Genomic DNA, 18,184 nt, shown 5'->3' with positions numbered 1-18,184 from the left:
CACTTCTCTGCTTTTCAAAATCTCATTTTGCCCTTCTTATTCTGAAAATTGTCTCATACCAACTTCCCTACATTTGTTTGTTTGCTCTAGGGCACATTGTCTTGCTAAAGAGAGACAGAGAGAGAGAAAGGGCAGTAAGAAATCCCCTCCCAGGGAGGATGGACACACCATAATCCTTTCTCCTCCGTTCTCCCCTTGGGATTTCGGACATGTTCGTGCATGTGCTCAGCCTGTTTTTTCAAGCTGCTGGGCCTTAAATTGCACCGTCGGACACGTGGGCTCTGCCTGACCCTCGGCGCCACCTGCTGGACCAGCTGCCATGCTTGTATGCTTTCTCACCAAACCGGTCTCAGAGGTGGGTCTATGAAGGGCACATGGCCAATCTAAGGTCTCAGAGGTGGGTCTATGAAGGGCACATGGCCAATCTAAAACCGGTTCTGCAAGTTTTCCAAGTAAACACTGGACAGAAGGCCCTTCCCTCTGGTTTGACCAAGCCAGGCTCTGTGATGGCAGGAGGTGTTCATGATCAGGGATGTGTATTCCTAAGGAAAAGCCAGTCTTACAGAATGGAAACCCAAAGAAGGTAGCATGTGCCTCCACCAGTGGGTGACAGTCCTTTCTCTTCAGAATTGGGGTAAGGAGCTTTGTAAAATGATGATCGATTAAGGATGCATGTATATGTGCAAGACTGTGTGTGTGTGTGTGTGTGTGGGAGGGGGGTGGATGAGTGGGTGTGGTTGCCCAAATCAAATCAGTTTACATTGAATTTTGATCAACACAACAGCAGCAAGCCCAGTGGCTATGGCTCAGCTGTAGGTTAGTGCCTGGCAGGCCTGGAAGCAATGTGGCAACCCATGTGGTCCAATGGCTTGGACCCTGGGGTCATTTTGAAAAACACAACAAGCGTGCATGGGGGTCCCCAGAACCCTGAGGAGCTGGAGGACTCAGGGGGGAGTGCTCTGATGAGACCCTGTCCAGAGCGTTTTCTCTCTCCATTTCTCCTGTTCATATCGATCCTTTCAGTCAATAAGAAAAGAAAGAAAGGGGGGAAACGACAGCAATGACATGAATTCTTTACAAAACATCTGGCAAAATTTGTGATTGAGATATGTACTCCATGTAGGAGATGATTTTGCTGCTGTTAACTCTTCAATGGCCCCTATGGATGAGCATCGAGGGTCCCGAAGGCTGCTCATGCTCAGAAAATAATCGGGCACTCACTGATACCCCAGCGAAGCTATAGGTCGTCCAAGTTTCCAATTCTCACTCTTCAGGGTAGGAAAATGAGTCTATAGTGTTTGTAGACATTTGCTAAGAGAATGACTAGGCATTATCTAACAGATTTAAAGTTTTGCTGATATGTTATTTATCATGAAGGACATTTATATCGATGAACATTGCTTACTTGAGGAACATAAAATCCTTGCAAAACTGGGCCTACAGAGCAGAAGAAACATCACTTCAATAAAAATAGATTTTTTTGGAATCCAGTTTTTTTTTTTTTGTAATGTCTGAGCTTTAATGTAAAGTAGGAGAGGGATTTGAATTAATTTCTATAATGATTGGGTTTGAATTTACTAAATGACATAATAACCCTAGAATAATCTATAAGAAGTGTGATCTAATTTATCTAGCAATATATAAAGATTAATTGAATGTGCTTTGAAGTGTCTACAGCCCTGCATTTCGGATCCGAAGGTTCTCATTGACCCCAGCTCAGTGCCCTGAAATATTTTCCATCCCCAAGGCTCAGGATAAAGCACGAACAGAAACTCAAATGTATGAATGGTGCGGCTCTTCAAGGTGAAAAAACCTGCTCCTGCTAGGCCTTTCAAACTGCCCCATCACCTTGCAGCACCTCTGAGAGAGAAACATCAACATAGGGGAGAACAAGGAAGGTGCCTTGCGAGGGGATATATTCTCAAATCCTCTCGCTGTGACTCAGACACAACCGTAGTCTATCAGAAAGTAATTCACTAATGCGTTCCATACACAGCCCTCTTGAAAAGATGGATGAGTGTGAAGTTTCTTTAAGCATTTACAATAACTTTGAGTTATATATAAATAATAGGAGACCTATCTAAATTACATAACATTTTTGACTGCTTGATATAGGCTAACATATATAATCTCTTATCCCATTATTTTATGCATTTTGTATTTCATTGAAATTTATATAATCTAAACAGACCCTTTATCTACATAAATATGTCTCTGTGAATAGGTATACATACATATATATGTGTGCAAATGAGTACATATATATGAAAGTGTGTAAATACATATATATGAGTGTATATATATATGTATATATATGCACACACACATACACACACATACATCTCTGACTTTATATACTCAGCACTGTAAGCTTTAAGAAATTAATTGCTTTTAAGGTATTTTTTTATGACAGTCTGTTTGACAGATGAGTGAATCTACTGGAATCTCTAGGAAAGCTGCTTAAAATATTAATAAGTCCAAACAATTTGGGATCTCCAGCAATCTTTATGGAACTAGGCCAAACATTATTTAGACTTCTATTTTGACATTATGTACCAGTAAGCCAGGATTTAGAGAAAATCAATTAAAGAGAAAAATACCAAAATACAGATTCATTCTGGAAGAGTACTCAAAACGGTAGGTCTTAATTTTACCCAGTGTTGTTATTTTGCACCTGCCAGGAAGCCTGTGCACTTGTCAGAAATGGCGAGGGAGCTGGGGGGCTGGGGAAAGCACTCCCAGTGGGATGTGCACCCAGGGGATGTGTCCACACCACGGGCCCTGCTCCTCCATTTCCCCATGCTGTCAGGCTTTCGGGCTTACGCATGCACCTGGAGTGGCTGGGGAGCCACTGCAGCCGGGATGTGAACCACAGTCGGCTGTGTGGGCTCTGGCTCCCTTACTTATTGGGCTAAAGGGTTGCCCCCCCACACACACCCCAATTTTATTTTTTAAACAAATGAACGTTTTTTTCTTGTCAGGGCTTTATCAACAATTTGAAGACTTAGGATACCCTTTGAAAGACCCAAGCTTCTTTTTCCATCTTATCCTTTGCTCTTCTATGAGTCCCATGATGCAGCTGAACAGACCTGAGACCTGCCCTTGGCCATTCCATTAGCCGGTCCAGACAGATCTGATCTGTCAACCCTGTTTTCCCACCTGAAGTTCCATGAACCTGAGCCTCCCTGACCTTCCAACCATTTGTTTATACTAAAAAGCTGGTAATAATAAAATCTGCCTTGCAGCCTTACTGGGGTCCTTTTAAATAATACTTGGGGGCCACCCAGTGATGTGGTGGTTGAAGCGACTGGATCTCAAATGGCCAGCTGCATGGCTCAAGTTCCAGACTCACTGGCTTAGAAAACATGCCAGGTGCATATGTGTGTGTGCTCAAAATCCCGGAAGGAGAAGTGGAGGAGAAGGGATTGTGGTGTGGCCATCCCCCATGGGTGTCATCTCACTCTCTTTCTCTCTGATGAGCACACACATCCTCCAGCAAATAAAAATAGCAATAATAGTTGCAAAGCACTTAGTACGTAGAAGGTGCACTCAAAGACGCACTTGGTATTTTTGCTATCTATGCTTTCTGTTTCTTCCAGATTGTGAGTTATTTGGGAACAACAACTCAAAACTCTTATATCTTCTGGACTTAGAAAAATACGTTACATAGAAAGTGTGCTCACTGAGTAATGGAGCGTGTCTGCCCGCAGTTTGGCTCACTGTTCGGTCCGTGACTCTTTACTGCTTATATGTTATACTTTGGCAAACCTGATTCAAATTGCTGATCATTGATCATTGTCTCATGTCTTCTTCTGTTGTAAGCATCAGAAACTTAAATGCTGTGCAGTTATTGAATATGTCAGGCAGTTTAATCTTAATGATTTTGCACATTCTGTTCCTTTTACCTACAATGTCCTTGAGACAGACATTTAATTGAATAAATATTTTTGAGCATCCTCTGTAGCAGGTATTGTGCAAGATCCCATGAAGTAGACAGCTCTGAGCAAATCAAACATGGTCCTTCCCTTGACTAAATCATCCCTTCCTCCTGAGGAGCTTCTGTGTACTCCTCAATAGTGGTACGAGGAGTTTGGCTGGGAGCAGTGGGGAAGGTTTGCCCCATAGAAAAGATGATTTAATTGTTGACATTGCTTATTATTGTTGGCCCAGGTAAACAAAAAGAAGATTAATGTTTAATCAGTTTGATTATTATTTTAAGCTATTTACAGACAATGCATAGCCTCATTGCCTGCATGCAGGCTAGATGGTTCCTTTGCAACCCCAGAAACAATAAAAAGGGGGCTTTGGTAAAATAGTGTAAGGCATGAGGGGATACAGTCATCTTTGAACATGATTAAGGGCAGAAGATGGACTGGCAGCTTATCATTCCTCATGGAAAACAGTGCATGGTATGCATGTGAGGCTTTTCCACTCAGTAGCCAGGCTACCATGAGACCGTGGAAGTGACCGACTTTCTTCTAGCGTCGGGACTTAAAACCCTCATTTTATCTCTTGGTGGAAAGAGCTCAAGAGGATAAAAACCCTTGTATGTGTTGAGAGGATTTAATGGTTTGTGGAGAGTTAAAAAATGAGTGTGAGAGAAGACCCATCAGGGTGGAGGAAAAGAAATTTCCAAACCTTGAAAGTACAGGATTAAGGACAAGTAGGAGTTTAGGATGCCATTTCAGGAGCTAACATAATTCTCTCCTGTATTCTACTCTCTTATGAGCCTTAAATGTCGAATGCCATGTTATTGAACTCGAATTAAACATCTGATGGTGTATGTGATTTTGAGTGTCTCATTAGCTATTACTAAGACTAATCTGAAATCTACTACAGCATATAATTTAATTATGTGATTATGTATACAGGTAACTAACAAAAACGAGTTTGGGGCAATTATCTTTTCTCCTCTCTGTTGTTACAGAATTGAGTTTAGCATAATTCTGGAACTGAAGGAGGCCATGTCTCCTGCAACGTTCATGTTGATTGCTTCCAGAAACTCTGGAAATGTTTGTTGACATAACTACATTCGCTTTTAATGAGCAATGGAGAGGCCAGGTTGAGTCACCAAAGATCTTGTCATCTCAGAGAATATTTAGGAAAAAGGACTTCATTCCATAAGTTAGCCATGTGTTTCTTTTACTTTACTAGTAAGGGTGGGACAGGTCAGTTGAAAATGATGGATTGCCCTGTACGCAGCTACTGAAATCCTGCAACGTCATTGGGTGACGGTGAGCAGAAAACAGCAAGTTTGCTGGCAACGAAATGAATTGTCCTGAGGGGACATTACCATTCCTGGCGGTTCTGCACTTCAGACCCGAAGGCCCAGAACATTTCCCTTGCATTGACTGTTTTCCTTGTCTTCTTCCCGTATTTTTTTGATATCTTTTAAATTCTGATTTTATTATTTTTGATATAAACATTCAATTAGTCTTACCTAGAGATCAGCAGTCAGCCTTGATGGGATTTATTATGCTGCATTGTATGGCTGCATGTTTGATGAATACTACAAGTCTCTTGTACCTGTCCCGTTAAGAAGCCATTCTGTTTCATTGGTTCCTTCCTCATAGTTTCAAGTTCCATTTATTTATTTATTACACCCTAGATCCTGAGTCAGAGAGAGATCTCTGACTTGGAGGGTCAAATTACATCTGGCCAACTAATGGAGTCATACTTCAATTAGTGCAATAAAAACCTAAATGGTACCCCTACAAAGGTGAGACTATAACCGGATGTTAAAGGGGGATACACAGAGAACCAGGCGATTCTAAGCTGATTCCTGAAGAAAGATACAGTGCAGATGTGGCAGGAAATTTGCCCTTGGCTAAAAAAGTCTGGACTCAATCTGTTGCTTTTAAAGTAGTCACTTTATTCAAAATCTAACTCATACAACATATTTATACTTTTGATGTATGTAGTTCCCTGGTTATTAATATATTCATAGAGTTATGAAACCCCCATCGCTATATAATTTTAGAATATTTTTATCACTCGAGAATGAAATCCTGCATCTTTTCGTACTCTATCCCCATTTTTTTTCTCTCTCTGGTTTTTGTCAACTGGTATTTTACTTACTTTATATTTCCCTGTTCTGGATACTTCCTATAAATGGCATGAGACAATAAGCAGGTTTTTTTCCTATTTCTTTTTTTTTCAGTTAGGCAGAGATAGAAAAAGGAAACTTTTCCTCACTCACTGAGTTCTTGTAAGACCACAGTACTGTACTATGCATGAAAAAGTAAGTCCTCAAAAAAGCAAAAATGAGAGACCTGCACTTAGAGTAATGGCTACGTCGCGGGACTCCCATGTAGTTGACCGCGATTCAAGTCCTGGACCCGGCAGCTTAAACTCATGCTGGACGTGTGTGCATGAGTGCCCAAGATCTCAAGAGGAGAATGGAGGAGAAGGGATTGCGGCGTGGCCATCCCCCCGGGGGGTGATTTCTCGCTTTCTGTCCTCTGTCTCTCTCTGTCTTTCTGGCTAGCGCATGCGCCCTATAGCGAAAACCTCTCCAAAAAAAAACCAAAAAAGCAAAAACGAAATGGGAAAGAGAGGCTTAAAAGTGAAGACATGATGAAATCAGTGATTTAGTGACTTACAGGTTTCATGAAATTCTTCATTTTAGCCTTCTTTAAATTCCTTCCAAAGAAAGACTCAGCTACTTGTAACATTTTGGACTTTTTTCATTATCTAGTTTTATACGATGGCTAATGGTTATAATAGTAAACATGCAAATGCAATATGAAACATGTTGAGACAACTTTATCAAATAACTGATGAATTTGTACTTAAACCTGATTGTGTGCAAAACAGTTGAATCTGTTTCCTGGAAAATGTAATCGTTGCGACAGTCATGCTTATCACTTTAGTTAAGCAAAAGAAATGGGCAGGGTATCATAGAGGTGTACAAAACTTAACAGTTAAAATGATTCTTAACAGCCCTTCTGAGAAACTAAAGATGGAAAATATGTAGTATCTATTTCTGTAATAAGGTGGTTTTCATCCATTACAGTAATCTTCTTTCAGCTCATGCATTCAAAAACCGGCGGTTCTTGATCACTGAAAACTAAGTTCAAAGCACATTCCTTCTCAACACACTGATGAAGCTACAAATATTACATTCCAAAACATTTAATCTATGTCTTTGTAAACGAGGTTTGTCTCTTGAAAGCAACACAGAGAGAGGTCCTGTTTTGTTTTTGTTTGTTTGTTTGTTCCTTTGTTTTTTATCCTTTGAGCCAGTCTGGTCCTATTAGTTAGGGAATTTAATATATTGACATTCAATATTATTATTGGGATGTAAGAGCTTATCTTGGTCATTTTGTTACTTTTTTTTTTTCTAATTGTTTTGTGTTTTTTCACTTCTATTTACTTCTCTTTAGTTTTCCTGGTATAGTATTCCCGTAATATGTCCTAAAGGACTTGTAAAATGTTGGTGAATTCTTTCAGCCTTTGTTTATCTGGGAATGATTTTATTCCTCCTTCCCATTTGAAGGGTGATCTTGCTGGGTATAGTACTCTTGGTTGAGATTTAATTTTTTCTTTCAGAGTTTTAAATATGTCTTCCCATTCTTTTCTTGCCTGCATTATTTCCATTGAGAGCTCTGATGTAAGCTTATTGGGATCATTTTTGTAAGCAACTTGCTGTTTCTCTCTCTCTTTTTAGAATATTGTCTTGGATTTGTACCAATGTGGCTGTGATGTGCCTTGCAGAGGACCTTGGTGTGCTTTGTCTTTCCTGGATCTGGATGTCCACACAACTTTCTCAATCTGGGAACTTTTCAGGTACTGTCATAGAAGAGATTTTTCTACACCTTTACCTGTCTCCTCACCTTCTGGAATACCTAGTATACATATACTTGGCTATTTAATAGTGTTTAGGATTTTCTGTATGTTGTTCTAATTTTCAGTGGTTACTTTTCCATTCCTTTTGGTTGTTCGGACTAAATCAGAGGTTTTGTCTTTAAGGTCAGACATTCTTTCTTCTGTGTGGTCTCATCTGTTTTTGATACTTTCAAGGGAGGTTTTGATTTCCTGCATTGTATTTTTTATCTCCAGAAGTTCTTTTTGATTCTTTCTGAGGCTCTTTACAGACAGCTTTTCTCATCTCCTGCAACTGGCTGGCTGTCCTCTTGCATCACCATGAGTTTTGTTTTGAGGAATAGTTTGCATTCCTGGCATTTCTGTGATCTCTTCTATTTTAGCCATTGTTGATGAGGCGTGTTATGCTCCTTTTGGGGAGGTATTTCCTGGTTTTCTTCTATCTCTTGGGACTCTGCTTTGATTTTTAGTCATCTGGTGATGGCCTCACTTCTTCCTCCTTCTGTGGAGTGGGTTTCTGCAGCTGTGTGCTTGTGCCCTTCCTTGGGATGTGCATTAGATCTGTGCCTGTTTCCCTCCTCTACTGTGGGGGAAAGTGTGGAATCCACAGTGGGGATTTCAGGTTTAAATGCGCAAAAGGAAGTTTCTCTCTTTTTGGTGCTCAGGGAGTTGTGAGGATAGACTTTCTCCAAACTGTGGGAGACATTGGGGCAGGCAAAGACTTTTTAAATTAGACACCCAAAGCACAGGCAATATTCCCCAAAATAGACAAATGAGGTTATGTCAGATTAAAAAGTTTCTGCACAGCAAAAGACACAGTAATTAGTGTGACTTGACAACCCTCAGAATAGGAGAATATTTTTGAAAACTATGCCTCAGATCAGGGACTAATAACTACAACACACAGGGAACTCAAGTGACTTAACCTAAAAAAAAAAAAAAGATTATCTCAATTAAAAAATGGGAAAATAAGTTGAAAAGGAAGACATATGAACAGCAAAAAAGTGTATGAAAAACTGCTTACCATTCCTCATCATAAGGGAGATGCAGATCAAAACCACAAGGGGACACTACTGAACCCCTGTCAGAACATAAACTGGAGGTATTATGGCGTGACCGTGTCCTAATGCCCTAATGGAGCTGCTTTCTCCCTCTCTCTCTCTCTCTGTGTGTCTCTCTGGTGAACAACTGTGACCTCTGGCAATTTAAAAAAAAAAAAAGGAAAATCTTAATCTAGTAACCTAACTTTCAAAACACTTAAATATATAAACAAATGAAATCCAAGGCAGTCAGAAAGAAAGAAAACATAGAGATTGGACTAGACATGGATGCAAGAAGAAATAGAAAAATAACAAAGTCAATGAAACTAAAAGTTGGGATTTTTTCAAAGGACAATAAAATTTATAAACTGACAAGGGGGAAAATTCTTCCAAACCTGTACAGCTGTTAGCATAAGGAAGTGGTGACCAGTTGCAGAAGGGAACGCTGGCCCAGCTATGATGGAACAGGTGATGGCCTGCCAGGCTGCGGTACTGGAAGCCACGTGGGAGCCATGGTTTAAACCCTAGCCCAGGTGGGCCATGGCATGCTGGCCGTGTGTGGCCTCCTTGATCTAATGGGCTGGAGGACTCGAGGAGAGGAATTGTGGCATGAGTGTGACCTCGTGAAGGGCGCTCTTCTCTCCCTTCGCTCTCTCATTCTCACTTAGGCACGTGTGTTCTATCATGAACAAAGAAAAAGTTAGCATTAATAGAGTTGGTATCTCTTCAAGTCATTTTAAATAAAGTAGCAGGTACTCATTTGGGGTAACTCTGTGTATTTCCTCAACCTCATCCAAATATTGGCTGAAAATATCTACCTCATCAAATTCAATGGAAGCTCATAAAGTTCATTGTTGAAATGTACAGTCTGGTGTATGATTCGAGTAGCCGCTCAGTGAATCTCTGCTTCTGACTGGCAGTTCTCTGTGCACGTCCATCACTCCTGTGCTTTCATGACATCTCACACGATGGGCTTTCTGCTGAACTGAGTGAGGCATTCTGCTCAGCGTTCAGGAACATGTTCAGAAATGTTGACGTGTTCTCTGCGTCTCTTGCCCATGACGATATGGCCTCTTGGAGGCAGGAAGGCTCCAACCTCCAACTACCATCCATTGTGAGAACACAGACCATCCTTCTGAGAACAGGTTAATTGATCTCACTGTTTCTAAATAATGCTCATCTTTACAATTGAGAGGAACATAGAGGTGCACCAAAGAATCGGTATGAACATCAAGCAGCCTTATAAAATTTAACGATCTCATAAATTAAGATTTAATCTGAGGCACAAATTAAGAGTTCAAAATATGTTTTTTGCTTTTTATCTTTGCCTCTTTCTCCTTCCCTGGCAGTGTATGTTTTCATATTGTCAATGCCATAGGAGGCAGAATTCCATCAAATAAACAGAACATCTATTGAAGCTTGAAAATGAGTCTTTCTAACATGCTGGTTACAGCAACAGCAGTTTCTTCTGAAAGTCATGCCATGTGGCTAGAATCAAGCAGATGTTTTAGCTGCCCTCACCTTGGCTCACGAGGAATGGATTGCTTATTTCCTCTTCTGTTTACTTCCCCAAAAGTAAGCCTGGAAGTGGATCTCTGGCTTCGTGATGTTAAAAGAATCATTAGCTTCTCCCATTCACATAGCCAAGTCATGAGTTTTGTTGAGGATTGTGAGTACGCTAGCACAGTAGGGGTTAAAGGCTTGCCTCACAAACCCTTCCCACAACCACAAAAATTACTAGAATCGTTGACAGAGGAACATATGGGAAATGGTTGCTTTAATCAAATAAGCCTTTTGTATTGCCTTTTACTGGAGGATTACTTCTCATTAGCTCGTATTAAGTGATACAGTAACCATGGCAATGATCTGCCTATTTCACAGATGCTACGGAACACATGGCATCTGGGGAGCTGTGTGGCTGTCAGATGATCCTCTCTAGCAAAACCGATCAGGTAGTTATAAAGCAAAATTTCATTTCTGCTCTGTGCCAGAAACCTTGAACACGAATGTTCTGAGGCAGCCCTCCAGAATAGCATCGTTCCGTAGAACTCATGCACACGGTGAACCCGTTTTAGGTTGGCAGGGCACAGTGCAGCAGCGATTAACCGGTAGGGGCTCTGGAGCATTTCAAATGTGACTGGGGAGACTGAGGAAGTAAATCATGCATTTCATTTCATTCTAATTAAGTACAGTTTAAACGTAAATGGCCTCGTATTGCCAGTGACTGTTTTAATGGATGTGGAGCTCTTGACTGACTGGAAAAGCGACCACATTTATATCGAAATTTGAACAAGTTGGAGGACTCTCAATACTTGGTCAGTCACGTTTTTTTTAATCTTTTTTTTTTTTTTTAAAGAAAAAGACGCCCAACCTATTCTTACAGGATCTGAAATTTGATTAAAATCATGAAATCTAAATTGCCTTAAGGAGCATGAAGGGGATAGCGACCCCCCTTCCCACTCATAACCAGTTATTCTCCCCTCCTTTCCGCCCCTTCTTCATAGTTACGTTTAACGATTTCATTCTTCAGCCATCACCTCTCATGTTTCCATTTCCCTGGCTCCAGCTCATTTTCCCCCATCCTGTCCTATGCACCTTTGATGCCCTCAATCAATGTCTGTGTATTTCTCACCCTCGCGTCCCTTCCTTCCCTCTTACTCGGCCTCCCGATTCTTTAATAAAGGCAGTCCTCGCCTAGGCCGCTAACCGCTCCTCTTCGAATTACCTGCTGGTAAGACCGTAACTGACCCTCACTAAATGCAGCCATTACCTGAATGGGGACAAGCTGAGCTTGGCTTGGGGGGACTTTCATTACCATACCTCATCTTACACCCGTAAGTGCTCAAAGGCTATTGCCCTTCAGTGCAAATTCCTTCCCTTGTCCTTTCTTTTCCTCTCTGTCCATGAGATTTGCGATCTTCTTTCTCTCGGTCACCCAACACATGCTCAGTCCTTTGGGATTTCTGGTGATGACACAGGGAGAGAATGAGGAGGGCCGCCCAGACTCCCGTGACCACACTGATAGCCTGGCCGGTGGCGCGGGCCTTGCCCCTGTTCTGATGCATGACTCGCTGTGATCTGCTGGCAGCTCATCCACAGGTGCACGGCGTCCCTCCCACCCCCTCCTGCATCAGGACACCTACGGCCTCACTTCTATCTGCATCCAGCCTCTCTACTCTCTTAAGAACAATGACCCCCGACTTCCAAACTCCTCCGGGCAACTGCTTTACATTTATACTTGTTCCTCTCGAGGAGAAACTGCAGTCTCTGTTACCTGCCTTCAGAGCCTCTCCTCTCGTTTTACTTATTTACCTATTTCTTAAGCCCAGGGAGGCTTTCTTCCTCTTACACCCACCCTAATCACTTTTGTTGGTTCTAATTTGCTAAAAAAAAACTTTATACACTTGGTGTTTAGGAAATCACTTTGTCACAATTCTATATCTCCGGTTGTTTCTAGATGACTCCCAGCAGGAGCGCTGCTCTGACCCTCGGCCACCATACTTAATGGCTCCAAATGGCAAAGAGGCACACATCTCCCGCAGTCCTGAATCCAGACCATGTCCAACTGCGTAGCGCGTATCTCTGCTTGGGATGTACATGCATCGCCACGCGTGACCCTACCCGCCCTCCCTGCCTTCCCCTTCATTTTCCTAGTGACTGACCTTTCTGCTTCTACTTTTGCCACTCCCCATCTGTCCTCACAACCCTATGGGTTTTCCGCCATCTCTTTGCTCTTTTAAAAAATAGAATAAATAAGAAATAGATGAGTCACAGTAACAGTAGGCAATACTTCTAACTCTACCCTCTCCTAGAGAACCATAGAACACATTAGCATAATAAATCATCTGAGAAATGTCATTTTATGGAATAAACTATCCCAGTGTTTAGTTTTATTGAACCCAAGTTACCCAGTTCCTTTTGGTTTCAAACCCCTTATTTTTCATAAGCATATTTATTAATCAGAATGCTTAAAACTGCTGCAGAAACTCAACCCTAGCTTGCCAGAGCAGGTAAAGAGATCAACTGCATCAAATAATTTCTTTGAACAAAAATGAAGCTCCTGCACTGTTAGATCCAGTGACCAAACAATGCCATTTGTCAGTCTCTAGATGGTGTTTTCTCTGTATGCCTATCCTGAAATGGTTAAAACATAAACAAGAGCTGGCCTTGTAGAGCAGCAGCTAGGTACTGTGCAGAGGATGCTGGATTCCACACAGCTGACCAAGGTTTGAGTTCTAGCCCCAGAGGCTTGGAAAAATTCTCCAGCCATGTGCATGTGCCCAGGATCCTCATGGGATCCTAGAGGAAAACAGGAATTGGAAGAAAATCAATTGCAGGAAAATGAATCGTGATATGATCAAGCCTCATTGGAGATTTTCTCATACATATACTCTCTAGCATAAAAAATAAACACACAAATATACATCAACTAAATAAAAAGAAAAATCACAAGCAACACCAATGCTAACCTTTCTATGAGAATAGAAATCCTCAGAATGGAAGAAGCAACGATTTTGTTATTGTTTCTGTTTACGTTTTGATTTTGTTTTGAAATGAATTTTAAAAGCAGTGTCAGAGTGGCCTCTTAGTAGCCCAGATCAGATGCTGTCACAATGACCAGAATGAGGTGAAGGTACACTGTTTGGCTGCTCAACTTATGTCAGATGTTATCCTGTGGAGTGATGTAGGGTCATTGGGGTCATGCTCATCATTCAAAGCACAGAAACTTGGAGTTGGGGAGATAATTCCCTTAGAATAGCAAAGGGTTCAAGAGACCTTTCCCATAAGGGAAGAGATAACTAAACAAGGACATTTCTCCCTCGCTCTCCCTCCATTCCTCTCTTCTCCTCTATCATAAATTTTATAACCCTTGGGGACCAAAGGGTTAAGCTCCAAACAGCCCCAGTGCCAGCGAGGCCATCTGAGATCTTTCCCTTTCTCTCTCCCTCTCCTCCTCTTACTTTCTCCCTCCTTTGCTCCCTTCCCTCTCTTTCTTCCTTTTCACCTCTCCATCCGGTCATGCCATCTCTTTCTCCCTCACTGAGATCCCTGATCTTGCCGTGCCTTGTGCCCTCTTACCTGTGGGGACACGTTTAAGAGAGAGAGTCTGAGGTGTGGGGACATGCTCTGAGCAAACACACCTGCTCTTTTGGGGGTTGGCAGAACCTTGTAACTTGTCTTTCCTTGACCTTGGTTGCAGGCAGCAAGGGTGGAGATGACTAGGGGTGTTCCAACAGACACATCTGATGAACTTCAAGAAACACCTTGACCCCAATTAGTAAAATTCAATCCCTGCTCTGCATCTGAAAGGTTCTTTAGCCTACTCTGGGTGTGGTGGTACACTCCTTATGGAGAAGTTCTTTAGCTCCTTCCCCACACCTAACAGCTAGTTCTCTGCATTAGAAAAGAAGATGAGATTTTCTCTAGACGGGATTACCACCAAGGGATACACCTTGCCCCAGGAATGACTAATCTCTTACAGACTTGTTAACTGCTTCTTATTGTCTGTAACCTGGCAACCAATCCATGAAGTGTCATGAAACATACATGTGTAAGTCTCCTTGTACTATAAGTAAAGACGTCCAGTTCATCTGGGCGGCACAAGTTGCTTGGGCTACCTAGGCTCAGGCTGCCTGTGTCCGTTTCCACTCTCTCCCTTTGTCTCATTCTTTCCAATTCCCAGGTCCTGGCAAGATGGAGGGCTTTCTCTTTCTCGTCCTCTTTCTCTTCCTCACCAGCAGCCCCCTGATCATGATTCAGTCAGACCCAAGCCCTGGGGCAGACACCGACACTTACCAGCCTGCCTTGCTTCAAGTTCCCACTGCCTTGGCCTCCTTGCTGTCCTGAAAACTCTCTGATCGCACTTCATTGCAGAATTTCTGTTCTTGATGGTCTCCACTTACTACACTCTTGACAAAAATACCTGTCCGATCTGCCGCCTCCTGCTCCCACACTTCTCTGCTGTGCTGATCAGTCAGAGCTCCCAAGCATCCCGCGTCCGATGGTACTGCTACTCTCACTCTCTGTCACTCCTCCTCTGCTGTATTTTTCTTCATAAGACCCAACATCCTGAGGCAAAGTATTTATTATTTCGTGTATATTCTATTGCTTTTACCCTTTTATAAAGAATGGAAATGTTTGAAGTACAATAAAATATTCTCTGCTGTATTCTTAGGTGTTAAATTGACACAAGGAAGACAGTTTATCTATTCTATATCGGCCATTGCATAATTAGAGAAAAATGTGGAAAACGTCCCCTTTTCACAGAGATTTTTATGCTCAACGGCTTCCAGGGTAGGTCAGGAATCATCTAAGATATCTAAACAATTGAGGTTGGCAACAATACCCCTACTCCGTGTTCATGGAAACTTAGAACTGGGGAGCTGGTATTACTCTTCAGATTGTCTAAACATTTTAGAGACATAAAATCCAGAGATTGTAAAGGAAGAACTTCTTTAAAATTAAGGGACAGCTAATGACTTGGTGAGGCTAATGTCACTGCCATGTGTGTGTACGCGTGTCTGTCGTGTGTGAGAGAGACAGAGAGGGAGGAGAGGAATCCTGTTATTGATGAAGGTGCGGTACAGTGCGGTGTCTACCCTAGTTTGTCTCCACCGTCTCAAGCTCGTTCAAGCTCTCCCACCAGCTTATTTGATTACAACCACAAACCTACCCAACAAGACAAGCAAGAAATGATGGAAGAGGGATGGAGAACGAGGGAGGAGTACAGAGGCACTAAGGTGTGCAGGAGGGTAGAAAGGTCCAAGGGCACAGAGTTAAGAACAGGCTTCAGGGTTAAATTTGACCTCAAATCTCGAGCGACTTGTATAGATCATTTAATTATTCTGGTTTTTTTCTTTAATTTCATCATCTCTAAAATGTTGGTTATCCTCAAACCCGTAACATATGGTTGGGAGGATAAGAACTTACAGCACTTCTAAATTGCTTGGCATAAAGACAGTAGAGACAGAACTGGTGTGGCGATTACATCTTAGCGTGGATTTGTCACTGCAGGAACTAACGTTTCCCCCTAGAGCTCCAGAACCTAATTTGGTGCCTGACAGACACTGAGCACACACTGAATATGTGTTGATTAAACTAAAAGGTTGCTGATCTTCACCTTTCCTTCTAAGCAGAAATTCATCCCTCTCCCCCACCAATTCTCGCCCTTCCAATTCATCAGTGGAAAATAGTCATTATTGTGTAGTGAAGTAGTGGCCTTGCAATGTGAGTACCTGGTCTTCCATTTTACCGAGGTAGCTTTCAGTCTGTTACATGGACTAACACCGTGTGCCTTACCTGCCTCAATAACTGTAGGAATCATGAGTGCAGGTAGCTGCAGACAGGAGATGTTACATAAACAGAACTACTGGGATCTTCTCTGTTCGGACATGTGCATGCTGCTGATCTGCCACCCTACAGGTCATCCTTCCGACAGCAGGGAAAATAACCCTCAGACGGAAAGCATAGTCCGCCATTTACTCAATTCAAACGATCAAATGGCTTCTTGATCATCTCAGCTACATCTGAAGTGAGCTGTGTGGTTTCCAGAGCTCCATCTCCTCCCAGGCCCCCTCCCTACCCCTCACCTCTGCTCACTGTGTTCTGGCCCCTCTGGTGTTCGGGCTGCTCATGAGTATGCCATGCACACGCCTTCGCCAGAGCACTTACATCTGATGTGTATTAAATGGGGAGGCTCCCCGACCATGACTCAGTTCCTTATTCCATTCTGCTGTGTGTTCAAATCCCTTCGCTGCTAAAAACCTTCCTCAGAAACCATATCAAAAAGGACCTCCCCTGATACCCTTTTTAATTTGTTTAAAAGAGGTTTTTGCCTTGGGCACGGAGAGAAAGAGACAGAGAGAGAGAGAAGGAAAGTGAGAAATCGCCCCCCGCCCCCTGGAATCACCATGTAGCAGTCCCTTCTCCTCCTTTCTTCTCCGGGCATCTTGGGCTTGTGTTCGCACACAGCTGGTGGGGGTTTCAAGCCGCCAGGTCTGGGACTTGAACCACAGTCAGCTAGTGGGAGTCCAGTGACATAACCACTATGCCATCTGCTGTCCCCTTCACCCCCTTACCCGTTACCCTTAATTCTGATGTGTTTCTTCACAGCACTGTGGTGTTGCCTGGTGACCTGAGTGTGTACTGTGTATGTTCCCCACTCCTATGTGAGTCTGATGAAGGTGGAGAGTTCTCCTTGAAAATGTGTTTTATTCCAGCCTGTAGGGTAGTCTCATAAATCACAGATGCACAGTAAGTATTAGGTTGGATAAAACAATGAGCGTGTGATGGCATGGAGGTCTCCTGACCTGCTCTCATAAAAGGGTATTGAACTCGCTCCACCTCCAATGGAGGGATTACAGTGTCAGACCCCTCTGTCCATACTCCAGCTGTAGCTTTGTCACTCGTTAATCAACAGTCGGAGAAATGGAGAGTTGTCAAACTGCATGACCTGGAAGCTCCGTGCAGAGACTGGCTGAAAGGGGTACTTGGGATCGGGGCTTCAGTTGCTGATGTCCCTCAAGCTCTTCTGTGTCTTCCCACTTCATAGGCCGGGTTCTTGCAGGAAGGGCAGGGTCATTGTTTGTAGAAGGGATTTCAGGGCCAAGAAAACAGCAGCATAATTCAGCTCTGTTTGCGTGAAAGGATGGCTGTCTCTGTCTGGTTCAACAAAACTATTATGGTTCATTATGATGAAATGAAACCTCACTGTAAATATGACCATCACTGTAGTCTTAGCATTGGCACCAACGAACCTGAGACCACTTTCTATTTTCTGTCATGGAACTTATTAGCTTTAATTATGTAACATATGTTGCTTAGAAATTGAGAAGCAGAAAAAAATAACATTTCAAGCGATACTTGAGGTTGTAACATCAGTTTTGCTTTGGGGTCTTCAGGATCAGAACAGCCAAATACAAGGGATAAATTAGATGGTGCATTATTCAGACACGTGTATGAACTATTTTTAATTTCCATAAATCATCCAAGACATTATAAATATGTTAGAGTTTAATCTAGAATCCAGGAAACGGACCGCTGATTGCTATATTTTAATAGCACACGTGTGAATAATACTTTGCCAAAATGAGATGAAAATGTCAGTGCCAGATCTTTTGAGTCTTCCTCAAACTTTCTATAAAATGTAAATTAAAATAACCATCCCACCTTTAAATATACGGTCTGGATGGCTTTCATTTTTCATCTTAGATAACTTTAAATATATTTCTGGACCTGCTGCGGGTAGGCTGGATAACTAATCTGCTCTGAAACCGCGTCCACTGAAGTATGGGAGAGGGGCCTGGAGTTCGAGAGCGTCG

The 18,184-nt window shown here is 42.4% G+C and overlaps 1 long non-coding RNA gene across 1 annotated transcript; it reads left to right on the top strand.

Annotated features, from left to right (window-relative positions):
* Positions 1 to 516: 516 nt before the first annotated feature.
* On the top strand, positions 517 to 12,560 carry LOC102473486 (uncharacterized). The gene is made up of 3 exons (XR_336302.1): positions 517 to 634; positions 7,670 to 7,788; positions 12,322 to 12,560. It is a non-coding gene; the product is annotated as an uncharacterized LOC102473486 (long non-coding RNA).
* Positions 12,561 to 18,184: the final 5,624 nt, after the last annotated feature.

This window comes from Tupaia chinensis, unplaced genomic scaffold (assembly GCF_000334495.1).
Source record: "Tupaia chinensis unplaced genomic scaffold, TupChi_1.0 Scaffold000695_1, whole genome shotgun sequence".
Classification (NCBI taxonomy): domain Eukaryota; kingdom Metazoa; phylum Chordata; class Mammalia; order Scandentia; family Tupaiidae; genus Tupaia; species Tupaia belangeri.
Note: the sequence above shows the minus strand (reverse complement) of the source record. Positions and strands in the feature narration are given on the sequence as shown.